The sequence below is a fragment of the Coptis chinensis genome, chromosome 2 (assembly GCF_015680905.1).
Source record: "Coptis chinensis isolate HL-2020 chromosome 2, ASM1568090v1, whole genome shotgun sequence".
Taxonomy (NCBI): Eukaryota; Viridiplantae; Streptophyta; class Magnoliopsida; order Ranunculales; family Ranunculaceae; genus Coptis; species Coptis chinensis.
In genome coordinates, this window is record NC_141457.1 from 57855097 (window position 1) to 57874436 (window position 19340).

General features: G+C 37.1%; 1 pseudogene; it reads right to left on the bottom strand.

Moving 5' to 3' along the window:
- Window positions 1–2424: 2424 nt before the first annotated feature.
- Window positions 2425–10318, bottom strand: LOC147516809 (glutamine-dependent NAD(+) synthetase-like; annotated as a pseudogene).
- Between the last annotated feature and the right edge of the window lie 9022 nt (window positions 10319–19340).

A 19340-nucleotide genomic window follows, 5' to 3' on the forward strand; every position in this document is an offset into this window, starting at 1 on the left:
AGACTAAGGAATTTACTGTTACTAGGTAATCTCTTTCGGTCTGAAAAACGCTATAGCCACATATCAAAAGCTAGTCAACACCATTTTTTCTGATCTACTTTGAAAGACAGTCAAAGCATACATCGACGACATGGTTGTCAAATCTACAGAAGCACCTGATCATCTTACTAATCTGCAAGCTGTTTTCGACCGACTCTCCAATGTCAACATGCGTTTGAATCCGGCTAAGTGTTCTTTTGGTTTATCGTCTGGTAAATTCTTAGAATACATGATGACTAGACGCGGAATTGAAGCAAATCCTGATCAGATTCGGGTTATCCTTGAAATGCCTTCTCTGACATCAAAGAAAGAGATTCAACGACGTATAGGACACTTGGGTGCCCTAAATCGCTTTATCTCTCGGTATTATGATCGATGCCGTCCTTCTTTCCAAACAATGAAAGACGCATCAATTTGGACAGAGGATTCTGAACTTGCATTTCATCACTTGAAAGCGTACTTAGTCCAACCTCCAATTCTTGCCAGTCCAGCAACGGGGCAGCCTATAGGTCTGTATTTAGCCGCTACTGATCATGTCGTAAACGCCGTTTTATTTGTTGATGGTGACAATAGTCATCCTATATTCTTTGTTAGCAAGACTCTTACAACAGCTGAAATAAGGTATTCTGGAGTGGAAAAAATTGCATTGGCCTTGGTTCATGCTACCCGGCATCTTAAGCCTTATTTCCAGGGTCGAGTTGTCAAAGTTTATACCGAATATCCACTGCAAAAGCTTTTTCACAATGCCCAGGAATCAAGTCGACTCGCAGAATGGGAAAGTTACCTTAGCGTTTATAGCATTATTTTTTAAACTCGCACAGCTGAGAAAGGACAAGCTTTGGCTTCGCTAATGGCCGATTTTCCTATTGATGATATTCTTATGTTTGATACATTACTGGACGAAGAACATGTCAACGACTACACGCCATTAGCTCTTGGGGGTGATAACTTGCCACACTTATCATATCTGCCGATTGCTGGATTGGTTACACTGATGGTTCGCATAATAAGTCTGGCTTTGGTATTGGGTGTGTAATCTTGCAGCCGAATGGAGAAAAAATTGAGAAGTCAATACGTTTGGGTTTTGACGCTTCAAATAATGAGGCCGAGTACGAAACTATCATTTGCGGCTTGCGCAATGCTCTTTACCTGGGGGCAACTAAGTTACGATTATTCACAGATTCTAAGTTAGTCGCTAGCCAATTTGGAGGATCGTATGCGGCTCGTGGAGAGAGAATGGCGACTTATTTGGACTTAATTCATCGGATTGCTCGAAATTTTGATTCTATCAGTATTGTGCAGCATCCGCATCATGATGTGCGACATGCTGATTCTCTCGCGTATTTATCCACAACAGTTAAATCCGATGAGCCCCGCCAGATTACCATTCAATTTTAAAAGGAGTCAAGTATCGATATGTCCATCGAGGACGTGCGCGATATGTACATCACTCAGAGTTGTTTTTTTGTCTGGACATTTTCTGACGAATCACATCTTGCCAATTTGATATCTCCTGTGCTGACTCAGAAGCGCAAGAGTGATCTTGATAATCAAGCTGTCATTGCAGAGAAAACACTTGATCCACAACTTATGCTATCAAATGACCACAATGATCCTGTTAATGATATTGTCTCGGTCCATACCGACGATGATCATGAAGTTGACAATGCTCCAGAAGTTCCTGATGTAAAGCTAAGTTTTCCGCTTACGCCTTATGACAAAGATGATTGATGTCTTTCTTATATCACATATTTACATGATCACATCTTGCCTCCCGATCATAAAGTGGGTGATCGTGTCAAACGCGATGCTTGGAAATATTGTCTCATCTCAACTTTGGACAGTCTTTTGCAACTTTATCGCAAAGGCACAAGTCTTAACCTTATGCTTCGTTATCTCAGCAGAGCTAAAGGTTTACTCGTCCTCACGAAAATTCATTCAGGCCTATGTGGGAACCACTCCCGGGGGCGAAGTCTCGCTCATAAAGCAATGACACAAGGGTACTGGTGGCCATACATGCAAAAGGATGCTAAGCGTTTGTCTGAGAAGTCTGTTCATTGTCAAAAATATGCTAATATGGGAACACTTCCAGCGAAGGAACTTCATCCAATCTTGAGCCCTTGGGCGTTTGCGAAGTGGTTTTGACATTGTCGATCCACTTTCGAAAGCTCCTAGCAGTGTTCGTTTTTTACTTGTCTCAACTGATTATTTTACCAAGTGGGCTAAAGCTGTGCCCTTAGCCCAAATCCATGCTTTGGATGTTAAAAAGTTCTTATGGTGTGACATTGTTTGTCATTTCGGTATTCCATCATCATTGACTTCCGACAATGGCAAACAATTTGACACTGACGAAATTTGACAATTTTGTTCTGACTTGAAGATTAGTCACAATTTCTCGGCACCGTACCATCCGCAAGCTAATGGACAAGCTGAAGCTACTAACAAATCCATTCTTGCAATGCTCAAGCGGCAACTGCAACAGGCCAAAGAAAATTGGGTTAAGGAGCTTCCTGCGGTTATGTGGGCTTATCAAACCACGCCTAAGTATTCAACATGATTTTCTCTATTTAATTTTGCTTACGGTATAGAAGCGGTCTTACCTACAAAGTTGATGACTCCAACCACACGAACTTCTGCCATGGAATTGGAGTCGAATGATCAAGCACTTGCTCAAGCCAAAGCCTTGATAGATAAGACGAGAGATGTTGGTCTTCAACAGTTAATTCGTTACCAGGCTGATATGAAACGAAAATATGATAAGAAAGTTTGACTTTTAGTGTTTGGGAAAGATGACTGGGTACTATGTCGAAAGACAAGGTTGATAGATTCCGGTAAATTTGGAGAAAACTGGACAGGTCCATACATCATTGATCGCCTCGCCACCAAAGGATCTTATTTTCTCCGAGATTTAGATGGGATTGTTCTCGATAAGTCGTGGAATGCGTTTCATCTGCGCAAGTTCTATAAGTAGATTTTAGTTGTTGTTTTCCCGTTATCCTGGGGGAAAAAAAACAAAACAATTAATCTTCTGGTACTATACTCCCGTTTTCTGTTAGACAAAAAATAACTCATATTAGTCAACAATTTACTTTTAGTACAATTTTCAATACTAATGTTTTGCCTTACCTCGAAATTTGTTCGGCACTTTAAACTCTGTCGGATTCCAATTCCCTCGCAAGCGATACAAAAATCTATCCCATCTGGTATATATTTTCGAGAACCCTTTAAATCTTCTATTTGGACTCTTGAATTCAACTTCAAATTTTATATACCCTTTCATAAGTATGGCTTTCGGTTGATATAACACGAAGAATTCTTGAGCCCCGAACCTTCTGTTAAATTCATTTAATAAATGGTGTACTCTCGTAAAGATTAACTAGAATGAAATTGGCAGTTGTCCCGGTGCAATTTGTCACCACTCCAATAATTGCGCAATTTCTTTGCTCAACGGAATCGCACTCCCACAACTTAATTGTGAGTAAGCCATTACTACTTCATCTTCTTCGACTTTCGTTTCAAATTCATACACTTCGTCCATCTCAAATCTCTCAAGTACTAATATTTTTTGTATTTCCTTAAGTGACCATCGTCGTGTCATCGTGTATTCGCTGTATCTGTCACCTTCTTTCCACCTCACCAGTTTATGATCGTCATTGAGTCTTCTTCTTCTCGATTATCTTTCGCCTGTATAATACGGTCGTTTCTACCTGTGGCACAAAAAAAAAATCGGGTAAGATAGCTCAAAAACCGGGTTCACTTGATCCAAATTGGGTGCACCGGCCCAAATCCGTGCGACACAGGTACGGTGCCTTTCCTTTGCTGGCGCTGCACCATATCCTGTTTGTTCAAACCAGTTTTTGAATAAGAGCGCCATCATCTATCGCCATAATAGCATTTCCTCCACAGCCCTTCGTGTTTTTGCACGTCCGCAGCTTCCTCCACATGCAGTTTTCTCTTTCTATACACACCGCCCCAGGACTTTATCTCAACAGAGCATAATGGCGGCAACACATACAACGCATAAACACAAAGCTTCATGGCGACAACACGTACAACGCATAAACACAACGCTTCATGGTGACAGCACATACAACGCATAAACACAAAGCTTCATGGCGACACCACGTACAGTGCATAAACACAACGCTTCATGGCGACAACACGTACAGCGCATTCACACAAAGCTTCATGGTGAGAGCACATACCGGGGCCTGTCACAACGAAGCAGACTTCTCTTGTGGGATTGGTGGTACTGACTTCCCACTTGCTGCACAGACCATCTACGCCAATAGATATGGGGCAAGAACAAAAGCGAGTTGCTAGAGTGCTCTACCACCAAAGGCCCTGTTGCTTTGTCGTCCAGCCTTGTCCCCTAAGCCTAACCGGAAACCAACACAAGTTTATATCTAAATAGAGTTTGATGGAGAGAGAGAACGTACCTGCTGGTCAACTCGAAGACGAAACACAGAGTTCTAGAGCAGTAGTGTTGGCGATATTGCGGAAGATGACAAGCTTTCTACGACTTCAGGGAGTCTTGACCACGTTCTGTTTGATAAGCGTTGATGTCTTTTCTTTGATTGGGATTTGTGGTTTCGAATTATTGTCGGAATCGCTCAGCCCTATGGCGCTGTGCCAGCACTTATATAAGGTTTCTTCGATCTAGTTTTCCATTGCTGGTGGGATTCTTTTCTAATCCGAATTCTTATCCAATCTGAAGTTGGCATCCCGTTTTTGTCGCTAAAGTATTCACCTTCGACTCCAATTCATATTTAACTTTTTTTTTCCTATTCTTACTAAACTGCCCCTACATTTAATTTTAACTTTCTAATCCTAATATCGCTATTCTGTTGGCATGCGTTGTCGAAATCAATTTTAGTATTATTACGTAATGCGTTCGGTACAGTTTCGGCCATCAATTTCTTTTGCGATTTTTTCTGTGCCCCCATTTCACTTCTCCTTCAACCATCTTTTATTTAACTACATTGCGTCCCGTATACATTAGTTTGATATTATTTCGTTCTCGATAATTCACGAATTTTTCCCAACTGTCCATTTTCCTATCGTTTACATTCACACGACACTTTGTTATACATTCCGCTCACTCTTTTCTTATTCCATTTTTTTCCTTGATTTTTCTTCTTTTCTTTGCCATATGAACTCTGTTCGCATGCCAAAGAGGGGGTGGTGTTTCAACCCCCACCTACGTGGCAAACGTCAATTAGTAGGGGTCTCTATTTTATTCGTTTAATTGACAGGGCTAAAGCCCAATTTGCAATACCATGGATCAATGTATAGGCCCATTAACTCATGTGTCTAAGGCTGAACCTTAGCCACATGGCTTGCCACTAATGTACATTAATTTATGTCCAGATTTATTTCTTTTTAAAGAGATAATTATCAGTTGAGAGTTATATTCAATTATAATTACTTAAGCTACAAGGAGTCCATACTCTACCTATATAAATACCAAACTATTTTTTATATAGAACTACGTTCTTGAGATTTGATCTCATCGATAATTTGGGTACGTAGACAACCGAAAGGTACAGTCTCATCATTCTCCCGATCACCATCACTTTTCTAATTACTTTTCTACATTCTTCATCTCTTTCGTTACCACTTAGTGTTTTGATCATATTTGGTCGGAACATGAATCACTATGCATCAATAATTATTGTTTTTCAAAATGCAATAGTTTGTAACCTGATAAAGTTCTCGGACCATTGTAAACCCTCCAGCAAGAGTGTTCACTTTGAATAACACAAATGAATCAAGGATCTGATCTGTTGGCAACGCCTAGGTATTTTTGTTCCAGGCCTACAACAGATCACACCCTTAGAAGGGAAGCTCACCAACCTGGGGAAAGAAACAATGAAAACAACTGATGTAACAGAACACTACCTAAATTTCACCTCATAATCTCACATATATATATTAGAGTTTTCTAACTTATGGGAGTATCATTAAATGGAACACTACCCAAAACTCATATTGATAAGACACAAACATTTTCCCCGCAAATCATGGCGATGCAATAAGCTATGTTTCCTCGTAAGTGTGATGTCTAGACCATAACTGACTCCACGGAGGTAACCCTGCCACACCCACATCGATCTTTGTCTAGGGATGGCAGTGTAATTTTTAAAAATATTTGGTAACACAATAGATAAGTCCAAAACTCAAACTTGGGAATGTCCTCTGCCAAGAATGGCCGCAAGGTACAAAATGAGATTATATTATCTCAAAGCAATATCACTCTGTCCGGCCTTGTCCAATCGCTCTGCCCTCAGTATGAGTTCAAAAGGTAAAAGAAGGAATCAACCTACCCTTTCTACCTATTTCTCAAACCTGAAAAAAAATCATTCATAATAGTGACTTTAGTATAAAGGGAGACCATAAACTTTAGTGATTTGAGCATGTCTAAAGTCCATCTTTGATATGATTATTTTTTCTAAGAATGTTAAACAATTGATTATGTTTAAATGAAAAGGAGCTAGATCTTACTTAAAAAAAGGCTAGTGAAATCATGTTTAAGGTGCTGCAATGCAAATTGTAATCTACAACCATTTGATTAGCTTTGATTTACTTTGATCCAACTTGGAAAGAGATAGAATTACCAAAGTACATTCCATAATCCAACCAATGATTGAAATTCCTAGGACTGAAATACGACAGTTAATACAATTAAAAAAAAACGTAATCTAGCCTCTTCCGTATGGAGAAGAATTTTTTAGATGAAAAAGCGATATCGCATGAATTGAGAAGGAGAATATGGGGAAAAAAGGAAAGCAAACCTGTTTCTGAAGGTCTTTTTTTTTTATCGGTTGCCTGCCAAAAAAAAATGACCCAAAGAATATTAAAAATTTGGAGAATAATCACTTGGAGAAGGTGGGAACCTTAAATTTTCGCCTTGGAATTTAGATCGAATTTTTGTGTTGGCTGGTAACATTGGAGGGAGAGAGACGAAGAGAACATTTATATTCGTAAGTCTCACCTGTTTTCAGTTCCCATGAAAATTGTGTTAAAAATGCGTTTGTCAAACTCTTTGCTATCAGTTGGAAACTAACCATCAGTATAATTGCCAATTCGTATTGCATCAACTTTGACTTGCTCATCACCATTTGCTATTTCTGGATGATTATTTGGGATCAATATATAGAAATAGAAAGCAGTAAATACTCTGAGGGGTTTTCCATACATACGGACCCATTAAGGCTTAAAGATATAAAATGACCGACTTATATTGTAACCACATAATAAAATATGGGTCCTATTACTGACGGACTCCATATTGTGTTGGGCAGACCAAAAAAAAAAATAGTTATTACAAGTGTGTCATTGGTCCCAAAAAGTCTAAAAAAAAAACAAATATTACAAGTGTGTCATTGGTCCCAAAAAAATGAATTCGAAAACCCCAAGCTTAAACGACCCAGCTAGGTCGTTCATTGTGCAAACCCAACGATATGGCCACACCATTTGGACTGAGTCCCCAACGATGTGGCCACACCGTTTGGACTGAGTCCCCAACGATGTGGCCACACCGTTTGGACTAAGTCTCAAACTGTGTGGCCACATCGTTTGAGACTTAGTCCAAACGGTGTGGCCACACCATTTGGGATTTGAACTTTGAAAAAATATAAAGTTCTGTTTTTTGACCTCTTGACCGGTGTGGCCACACCGTTTTGGACTAAGTCCCAAACGACTTGGCCACATTGTTTGAGACTTAGTCCAAACTGTGTGGCCACATCGTTGGGGACTCAGTCCAAACGGTGTGGCCACATCGTTGGGTTTACACAATGAACGACCTAGCTAGGTCGTTTAAGCTTGGGGTTTTCGAATTCAATTTTTTGGGACCAATGGCACACTTGTAATATTTTTTTTTTTTGGATTTTTTGGGACCAATGGCACACTTGTAATAATTGTTTTCTTTGTTGGAGTCTGCCCAATACAATATGGGGTCTGTCAATAACAAATACCTAAAATATTAAGACCTAAAATATGCAAGCTCTAGGGCTCCGATAATTGACCTTATACTACAAGTTGGCACATGCAGCCAACAATAGCAGCTACAGAGGAGCTATCTGCTCCACTAGAAAGTGGAAGTAGAAAACCATAGGCACCACTCCTCCTTAAATAGTCTAGCCATCAACCAGGTCCATAAGTTATCTCCTGCTCAGGGGAATGATATGTGATCTGCAACAATGTGGTGAAAACATGATAGGTAAGACACAATTTTGAACATGCTTCATTACATGGGAGATACAGAGAGAAAGTGGAGATATGGAGTTATCCTTTCAAAAAGAACAACAAACCTTCAATGGGCTAGAGAGTGGCATTTGGTGCTTAAACGATCGACATAGATTATATTGTACTCTGACCAATGGAACTACTGCCGCGGCACTTGCTTGCTCTTGGAAACTACTTATGGATCCCCTTAGACTATCGACCTTTAATAAGATTACAAGTAAAAGTAAGAGTAAGTGGTACATATGCAATTAGACTCTTGTCTTCAGCAGTACTCTAGCTTCATATGAGATCCTAACAATGTTAGGGCATGCTCAATGACCATGGGAATATAAAATTATAAGAATATGGCAAACAGATCAATAAATCAGCTTACATTGCATTTAATGAGTAGATAAGTCCCTGCTATTAATAGTAGGCATCCAAGTTATTAATTAAGCAGGTAACATAAACTATCGTAACTATTCTAATAAATATACTTCTAAGAGTAACCAGTTACACAATATTTCAAACCTACCGATTTGATATTTTTTTTTTTTCATCGATAAAAGATATATTTTATTCCCAGAGAATAATAACTTATTTTTTTGTCCTGTAATAATCACACCCAACTATAATAACAATAATAGCGACCAATTACAAATAAGACCAAAACCGAAGCAAAAATAAATAAGATGAAATTAAAATTATTAGCTATTCTCTTCAAAGACAGTTATGTTTTGACTCTATTTAACCTAAAAGTAGATATGAAAAACTAACGAAGAAAGGAGTCCAAATTCAAAACATAAGCGCAACAGAAGATTGATAAAGTGAAATAAAAGCTTACAGTGTCTAGGTCTACTTGAGCGACCACAACCTCCACATCCTTCACAAAAAATTGTGATCCTTTAGCAACCACATCCTCATTTATAACGACGCAGCAACATTCATCTACCAATATTAAACTTCCCGTCATACATATGATCAAGATCACCATCACTTAAGTTTTAGATTTAATAACCTTCTCGATGAAAGATTAAGTTTAATGCCATAATAAAGGCGGCCACCGTCACAGCCTTGTTGATTAGTATCCCGCCCGATATCATGAGTACCGGTGGCATATCGTTCTAAAGGCACTAAGACGAATATCCAGCTTCCTTAGCTGGTGGTGACTTTTACTCGCATTCATAAACACTTGAACGCAATTCAATGAAAGCTCAGTATGAGGAGGTACTGGGACAAAGAGCTCTTCACAGACTTCAGCAGCAACACGTCTAACAAATAACAAATATTTCATCATTCAACTATAAAAACCCAACAAGAGAAACAAAAACCATATAATTACTCATACATAATCCACTTGCAAAAACTTTACAAAATAAATTATAATCTATCTTTAACCTGGTGTTGCTTTTAATACTAGGTGTGCATTACCAAAACCAAAAATCCCTTTCCTATTCAGCATGTCATATTACAAATAAATAAAATGTAACCTAAAAAAGTATCCAGAGTAAAGATTGAAAACAACAAAAATCATTAGCATCTAGCTCTTGGCACTTACACATTGTCATTAAACTTCATGTACCCATATCCAAAATGTACATATTCCTGTGACAAAGCTTGAGAGATATCATAGCGTTACAGAAAATCCACAAGCCCGCCTTTCTGTTTCCATGCCGTAAACCACCGTAGTTCCCTATAGTTTCTATCATTCCCAAGCCACATTTTTGGATGAATCATTATATTTTTTCTATTCAAACAAAGAACCTGACAATTATAACGCACCGACCCATTTATCACTGGCATACCAATACTACACAGTATCCCATCTGTCCAGTCACCTACTAAAATCTCTTTCAAACACTCCCACCTACAATCCAAGTCAGCAAAAAATCATAACAATACTTTAAATAATCAAATCCAAATTATTTAACGCGGGTGTGGAAACTTACGAATGATGTACCATGTCGAGTTCTAAAAAATGATCTTCACAACCATAACAAGTAATTTCAAGTTTAGGACCAAGTCGAAAAGTAGCCTCAGCTTGTTTTGCTTTTGTAATAAATTAAGTACTAAATTGGGGCAAAAAGAAAGAGAGAGCACCTGCAAATGAGTCATTGTCAAGATCTGGAAAACCAAACATTTGAAGAAGAGTTTGTTTAGGGAGTCGGAAGAGCGGGGAGATTTGGGGATAAAGTAGGATAGAAATAGAAATAGATAGAAAGATGAAGTACCTCATTTGAACAAAAACAACAATAAACATGACCAGAATCCAAAAGCTTCTTGGTATAATGGTTGTATAAAGAGTTGCGTTCAGACTGTCAATATGAACCATAATCTCCACCAATACCACGACCTGCATAGCCAGTGTAAATTTGATGATCTACCACACTCAATAATAAATTAGAAAAAATAACTCCCATTGATTAAAAAGTCGACCTTCATCCCAATCAAGGCCAAGCCATGAAAGATCTTGTAGGATAGCATTCTCAGATTCCTTTGTAGATCTCTCCAAATCTGTATCAAACTTCCCACCCTTTGACCTTTGCATTTGCAGCAAACAGAAATGTGTCATTTCCTTTGCATTATTATTATTATTATGAAGGAGTAATAATGGAAAGAGGTGAAAGAGTACTTGGCGAATAAGTAATTGAAAAGAGCAGTTCCAGCCCCACCAACGTGGAGATTACCAGTGGGTGAAGGAGTGAAAAGAACTAGAACTTCTTCGGGATTCCTCTTGTTAGGGATATCAACTATGTTAGAACTTAGAAGACAACACTTATGAATCTCAAACATTTTTTCTATATATACTCTAAAATCCAAATAAAAATACACTAACAACAGAATGCTACAACTCAATTATTAAAATTTAACAACCCCAAGATAATGATTGGATTAGTATCAAACCTGAATAGAAAAAAGAAAAATATAATCTATTTAGTATAGTCAAAACTGAATAGAAAAAGGAATTTGAAGTTGTTGTTGTTGGTGTTGTTGCAGTTGGATTTGTGTGTGTTAGAGAAATTGATTGAGGAATCTAAAGTTGAGAAATTTTCTGGTATTCAGAGATGTAGAGGTGATGACGATGATTTGTTGAAGGTGAGAAGATAGGCATAGAACCCCAGCAAGAATTTGGAATAGTAATGAGAGAGAGAATGAAGACAGAGAAGCATAATTCGAAATGGAGAAGATTGAGAAAAAACGATGCAAAAGTGGTTGGGAAGAGAAAAGGATTTGCTAATGGCTAATTAAAGTCGGTATTAATGGATATAGGGAGCAACTCTAGAGGACAAATCGGCCAAAAGAGGAACTCTAGAGGACACGAAATTTTTGTAATCACTCACAAGGACCGGGTGGATGAAAGTTCAAGTTTACCATTGACGCAAAATAAGAACGGCTCGAGTAGATGAAAGGTCAAGTATACCCCTGAAGAAAAAAAATAAATGGCCCGACCCAACTGAAACAACCCGGTTATGAATATTGATTGTTCATACCCACGATAGGTATGAAAATTGTTCATACCTATCCATGTATGAACAATATGAACACTGATTGTTCATACCCCCAATTATGAACATTAGTTATGAACAATGAGTGTTTATACCTATTTGAGCTATGAACAAACATTGTTCATACCTATCCATGTATGAACATTGATCCAGTTATGAACATTGATTGTTCATACCTACCCATGCTGAACATCAGCTATGAACATTGGTTGTGGCTATGAAAACATAAACCCAAAACAGATATGAACAATAACTGTTCATACCCCAAATTATGAACATTAGCTATGAACAATAGGTATGAACAAAACAGATATGAACAATAAATGTTCACACCCAAAACAGATATGAACATTGATTGTTCATGCCCAAAACATATATGAACAATAAATGTTCATATCCAAAACAAACATGAACATTGATTATTCATACCCAAAACATATATGAACAATAAATGTTCATACCCAAAACATATATGAACATTGATTGTTCATACCTACTTAAAAGAAACATGAACCAAAAACAGATATGAACATTGATTGTTCATACCCAAAACATATATGAACAATAAATGTTCATACCCAAAACATATATGAACATTGATTGTTCATACCCAAAACAGATATGAAAAATACGTGTTCATACCAACAAAAAAACATGAACCCAAAGCAGATATGAACAATAAATGTTTATACCCAAAACAGATATGAACAATACGTGTCCATACTTAAAGTAGGTATGAACAATACGTGTTCAACAGTAAAAAATGAACAATCATTGTTTGATTAACATTAAAATTTTAGAGGATCTTGGTGGAATCGAACCACCATCACCTTTGGATATCTCCAAAGTGCTCGCCCATTTGAGCTAAAGATCCACCAGGGTTTAATTTACAAAAAAAAAAAGATAAAATGATAATGGTGTGATACTTCATCTTCAATATCTTTGATTTTTTAAATAATGGTTGTCATTTTTGTTCAACTTCTTTAAAATAACTGAAGCTTCGCACAACTTCGTCTATTTCTCGACTTTGGTTTTAGGTTTTTTTTCTCGTAATTTCGTTTGATTAAAACAGGGAAGGGGTTTTGGGCTTTCTCTCTCATAATTTCGTTTGATTAAAACATGGAAGGGATTCTATTTGTAGTTTGATGAGATGCGTCATGAATCAAAAAGTCAAGTTAGTTGGAGAAGAAAGGGGTTTTGGGTTTTCTCACTCGTAATTTTATTTATTAACAGGAAAGGGTAAAAGTGGTATTTAAGAAATATAAAATAAATCGGGCCAACTTATTTTGTCCTTGAGGGTTATCAAAATCAAGAAATTGGGTCCGTGAGTTATTTCATTGATGAAAATGGTTTTGTGAGTCATTATCATAAAACACTGTCCTCTACAGTTGTTTTCAATTGAAATTGGGCCTTCAGCCCAAATTCTTGTAACGAATAATTAAAGTTGGTATTTATGGTGGCATACAATTCAAATGATGCGTGGAATTTGTATTTTTATTATGCAACACGTGAAATGACTAATTACTCCAGTTTAAAGTGCCTCAAGCAATATTTTAATTTAAGGACACTACGGGAACCAGAAATTCACAAAAGCAAAAAAAGACCAAATAGTCATTTTAATTATTATTTGGGTGTTTTAAGTTAATTATTCATTTAGGGGTACTATGTGGAACAAAAATACCCAGATGAATTTAAGAGTCCAGGTTAGTTATAGGATATACTATCAGTAGAGATATATTGATATACTATTGATGATCTTTGCACAAATCAGATATAAAATTCGCTCATACTTTTCTTTTCTTTTTCTCTTTTTTTTTTTTTTTTTTTTTTTTTTTTTTTTTTTTTTTATGGTGATAACTCGCTCATACTTAATGCAACGTCAACTAGCTTATCAGGGAAAGTACAAACAACCATCCTTTTACATAATACATAGTAAGATTAGCGGAACATCCTAACAGTGTGACTTACCCAAATATTAGAAACTGTTCAAATTAGCACTCTCTTCCTCCTTCCCACTCTTGCTCTACGACTTACCCTCGCCATCCACTCTTGAAAACCAGTTTTGCAGTCTATATTATTATTGTTTTAGTCCTATATTGGTTTGTTAACTCTTTGTTTGTAAGTTACTTGAACCTCTATATAAAGGTTTGTAGTCACCAACTAAAGAGATTCAATAATTAAAATATAAACCCATCTCTTTTATTCAAACCCATAGTACAAAATATCGCGATATCTATCGAGATTTCAGCAATGGATCAGATACAAAAATATCGTGATGTGTAAGATATATGTGACTGCAAATATCGGTGATATTTCGACGATTGAGATATTTGGCAATATTTTGTGTAGGTAACAATTTTATTTAATATTTACCATTATATTTCAAATAAATACAAAAGATATATCGTGATATATCAAGAAATATCCATAATATCCATGATATTTATCGATATTTTAGATATATCCATGATATTTGCATGTGAAACAATGTAAAATATTCTATGTTGCATGCGGATGCAGATACTGATGCAAACGCAGACACTGACACGGCGACTCGGCTATATCTCAAAAAATTAGGATGTGGACGCAACATAGACTCAGAAATAAATGAAATAATTTATTTATTTTTATTTATTTTTTAATAATTAAATATTATAAACTCATATATATGTATCATATAAATTCATGATTCAAAATAAACACATCCACAATAGAATGGGCCTAGTTATAACAACCCAGCTTTCTAAAAGAATGGCCTAACTTACAATATACAAGACCAGCCCATATTGGTGGCTTAATAAGTTAGAAATCCTAACTATCTAGATAAGAAAAGCAACCGCCAATGGAAGAAGATCTAGAAGATTTCTTAAGAGTTAGTTGAGATCTAAAGCCAATAATCATATAATATCTATCTAGAATCTAGATGCTGAAATTTCTGTGGTAATCATTCTTTTTCATTCGGCTGGCTTTGAGTTGTTTCAAAGTAACAGAGCTTAGCACATGCAATTTTAAGAGTGAGTATGTTCAAGCGACAGTTTCAGCATCATGTCATTATCTTCTTGATCTCTATCTTCTTTTCTTTGAGAAAACTTTCTTCTTGTTTTCTTTGACCCACATCCTGACCATGGTTGACTGTGTCCTAATTGCATCCTGACCAGCGTCCATTACCATTGACTGCGTCTTCACTATCTTGACCGCGTCAGACATGCGTCCGTGCCGCGTCTAGCCCTGTGCCCGCGTTCGATGCGGACACATCCCTTTGGTAGGTGCGTCCATGCTATAGAGAAAATATCCCCAAAGAGAAGGATATATCCACGATACATATATCAAGAAATTGAAGTATCGATAAATACCCATATCCCGATATTTTGTACTATGTTCAAGCCTTAGCCGCCAGAGAGAGTTGTGTTGCTATTCTAGCAAAGTAGAGATGCATGTGAAACCTTTTACACCATCTGAGAGGGAGAAATCTCTTCTTAAGAATAGTGTTTCCACATGCATCGATTGTTTGTTCTTCCCTTGTCCTTATGTTCTACTCGATTATCTAACCCCTTTTACAACACCACTCTCCCAGCAAATTAAAACTAATTAACCTGCGGCAAAAAAAACGACTACGCATGTGCCGACTAGCAAAGTCAGTAAAACCTTTGGGTGATGATACTAGAGGTCTGGGATTCGAACCCGCCAACATATCAAAGAGTTATTGATCTCATTTAAAACAGGTTTGCAAAATAAAATAAAATAACAATTACTATGTCTTCTGAAGTACCATTTCTGTATCATGGGGGAAGTCCCATAGTTATATAAGTGGGAAGCTCCAACTAGTACTTATTTCAGATTTGGCTAAGGGGAGAAGTCATTGGTGAAGTGTATATTAGAGGTAGGGGCGGACCCAGGAGTTTCATCGAGGGTATTCAAGTCAGAAATTCAACAACCGAAAAATTTCTTTAGTGTTATGTAAAAAAAGTTATAAAAAAAAATCAACGAGTAATTCTGTAAAATCTTGAGGACACTAAAAATAGAAAGTTTAGTATAAACATATAATTTCAAAAAGCAAAATGATACCCGCGAGAAATTAAATTGAGAATTCGAGATGGTTTGAGAAATGAATCCGAGAAAAGGTCCAAATAATAGAGAAGGTGATTGAGAAATCGAGAACATTTGGACAATTTACTGGAAAAAAACAAAATGAATTACTCATTGGAGTAAAAGTAAAAGTGTGGATTTGCCCTACGTTATAGAGTCCATAATCCAAAATGTTAAAAATAACTTCTAAACTAATGAGCCAAGGTTTATTTATTTATTTATTTTTGGCTACATACTAATGGGCCAAGTTAAATATTAAGCATTTAAGCCTACTTTTTTTTTTTTTTTTTTTTTTTTGGGAAAACTTGAGGGTATTCCTTTGAATACCCTACTGGTTATACACTGGTCTGCCCCTGATTGGAGGCCTACCTAGTAGGGTTGCAATCATATCTCATTATTGTACTAAGCCTAGCATTTTTTGTTTCTTTCTTTTACATTTATATATATATTTTTTTTGTAATTCCGCTCTTTTTCCTATACTCAATATAATTCCGAGCTCACTTGACAAAAAAAAAAAAAAAAAACCTTTGGTCCTCCAACAATATCACAGCCGAAATTATCGACAAAAAACAATATCACAGCCGCTGATTGGCTCGATTCCTTCTATTAATTTTCACGGGCCTACACGATTAATGAAAATAGGAGAAATGACTCTTGGACCATATGATTCTAATATTGGATTGTCCAAAGTGCTACTACAATAAGCCTTATATATAAAAATAAGATTACAAAGTTAAAGGATGAAAATGGGGAATGGAAGCAAAGAAGAAAAGAAGTGGGGGAGGTGATAAATGAGTTCTTTGGAGAGGTTTTTAATACCCGAGAACCCCAGACTAATCCAAATATCCTAAAGCTTTTCAACCCAAGCCAGTTATCTCTGACAGAGAAAACAACATCCTAACTGAGGTTCCTTCAGACTCTGAGATTTGGAAAGTGGTGAAAAAGATGGGAGCTCTAAAGGCACCTGGTTCGGATGGTTTCGAATGGATTTTTTACCAGCAATGTTGGGACATAGTAGGAGAGACTATTATAGCTACTGTCAAAGATTTTTTTACATTCGGGCAACTTAATCCATCCTTCAATGAAACCTTCATAGCCCTTATCCCAAAGATTCCTAATCCTGACAATATAGCAAAATTCAGACCTATTAGTCTGTGCAACTTTACTTATAAAATTATATCCAAGATGCTTTCTAACAGACTCAAAACCCATTTACACAAATTTATCTCACCTTTCCAAGGAGCTTTTATGAAAGGAAGGTTTATTGGAGATAATATAGGTTTGAACAGTGAGATTTTTCATAATTTTAATCAGATGAAAAAGAAAAAGCAAGGGTGGATGGCAGTCAAGATGGATATGATGAAAGCTTATGATAGAGTGGAATGGGAGTTCATTTATCAAATTATGGAAAAGTTTGGTTTATGTAGGAAATGGATTTGCTTGATCAGGAAGTGTTTGGAAACAGTATCTTTCAAAGTGCTTTTGAATGGGTATACTCTTAACAATATCATTCCCAAGAGAGGTCTAAGACAGGGGGATCCTTTATCCCCATATTTGTTCATCATAATATCTGAAGCTTTCTCTAGGATGATTCTGAAAGCTGAAAGCAAAGCACACACCCCCACTTTATGCGGATGATCTCATTATATATAGTAAATCTACCTTGGGGGAGGCTACCTGTTTAAAGAATATCTTAGAAAAGTATTGTGCTGCCTATGGGCAGAAAGTTAGTCTAGACAAATCAAGTGCTTTTTTCAGTAAGAATGTTCATGCAAGACATCAACGCATGCTGATGAGATTCTGGAAAGTTAAAAGGTTAAATGAGAAGGACAAATATCTGGGGGGCCCTATGATTATAGGGAGAAAGAAGACTAAGACATTTTCCTACTTGGTGGATTCACTACAAAGGAAAGTCTCAGGATGGAAGGCCAATGTTCTATGTCAAGCAACAAGAACTACCTTGGTCAAGAGTGTAGGACAAGCAGTGCCCATATATGCCATGGGGGCTTTTAAGTTACCAGTGAAAATTACTGACAGTTTGGATAATATTAATAGGGATTTTTGGTGGAATGGGTCAAATAACTCAAATGTTTTACATACACTGAGTTGGGATAAGCTGTGTAGATCAAAATGACAAGGAGGGTTGGGTTTCAGGAAGGCAAGGGAGATGAACACAACCATGCTAGGGAAACACTATTGGAGAATATTGACAGAGTCTAAGTCCCTTTGAGCCATGTATTTTAATAGCAAGTATACTTGGCATTGGGGTAGGGAAGAAATTGGGACTACAAAGGGTAAGGCTTCTTACTTCTGGAAGGGAGTTACCAAAGCCATGAAGGAGATTAAGGGGGGTTTGGTTTGGAAGGTTGGGGATGGAGCTGAGATACCAATCCTCTATGAACCTTGGATTCTAAATAATAACTCACCTATATACTTGGGAGATCAGGTGTTCCCAGGTTACAACCCTGACGTTCTGAGGGTAGATCAAGTTATTGATACTTACAACTCATAATGAAATCATGACAGGCTGGGAGAATTATTTCCTAAGTCTATTTGTCAGAGAATTGCTTCAGAAAAGTTTAATCTGAAAAATAAGGATAAGATCATTTGGTATGGGGACCCTAAAGGGAGATATTCTGTCAAGTCAGCTTACAAACATCTTACAAAGGAGTATGAGTTGGGTGAATGCTCTACCACAAATGTCAAGATCATCAGGAAGATTTGGAAGTTGGGACTGGATGCAGGGACCCAACAGTTTCTATGGAAAGCCTATGTGGGAGGACTACCTACTGGAGAAATAGCTTGGAAACACAAATTTAAGGGGGATCATTCTTGTAAGATGTGTTGGAAGGCTATAGAATCTGATAGTCATATGTTGATCTAGTGTGAATGGACTAGACAAATGTGGTTTAGATCCCAGATCAGGCTAACAATAGATTTGTAGAGAAACAGAATGCTGAAGGAGTGGATTGAGCAGTTTGTGGAATGGAGCACAGAGAAGGAAGACCAAGATCTCAAGTTTGCAGGGGCCTACAGTATTATGATGCTTAGGGAGTTATGGGAATGTAGGAATGCCCTGTGGTTTGAAAAAAACCTCAGTCTTTTATGATGTATGAGAAAGTAGGAAGGACTGTTGAGGTCCTTAGAGCTATGTCTGTTGATACAAATCTCCCTACAAGCATTTATGATAGTGGTCTAGTGTTTAATGTTTCTGAAAATAGAATAGGGGAAGCCTCTTATAGTGATTGGCATAAGACTTTTTTCAATAGTGTTTATGACAGGATTACAGGAAAGGGAGCTACTGCTGCTGTGTGTTATGATAAGGAAAGAAAACTGATAGGGGCTGTCTACAGGAGATTCAAGGCAAGAAATGCTTTGGAGGCAGAATGTGTAGGAGCTGAGATAGCTGTTGAAATGATGAAAGACTTGCTGAAAGACATGTTAATAGATCGTGTGATAATTTTGGGAGATAACAAATACTTG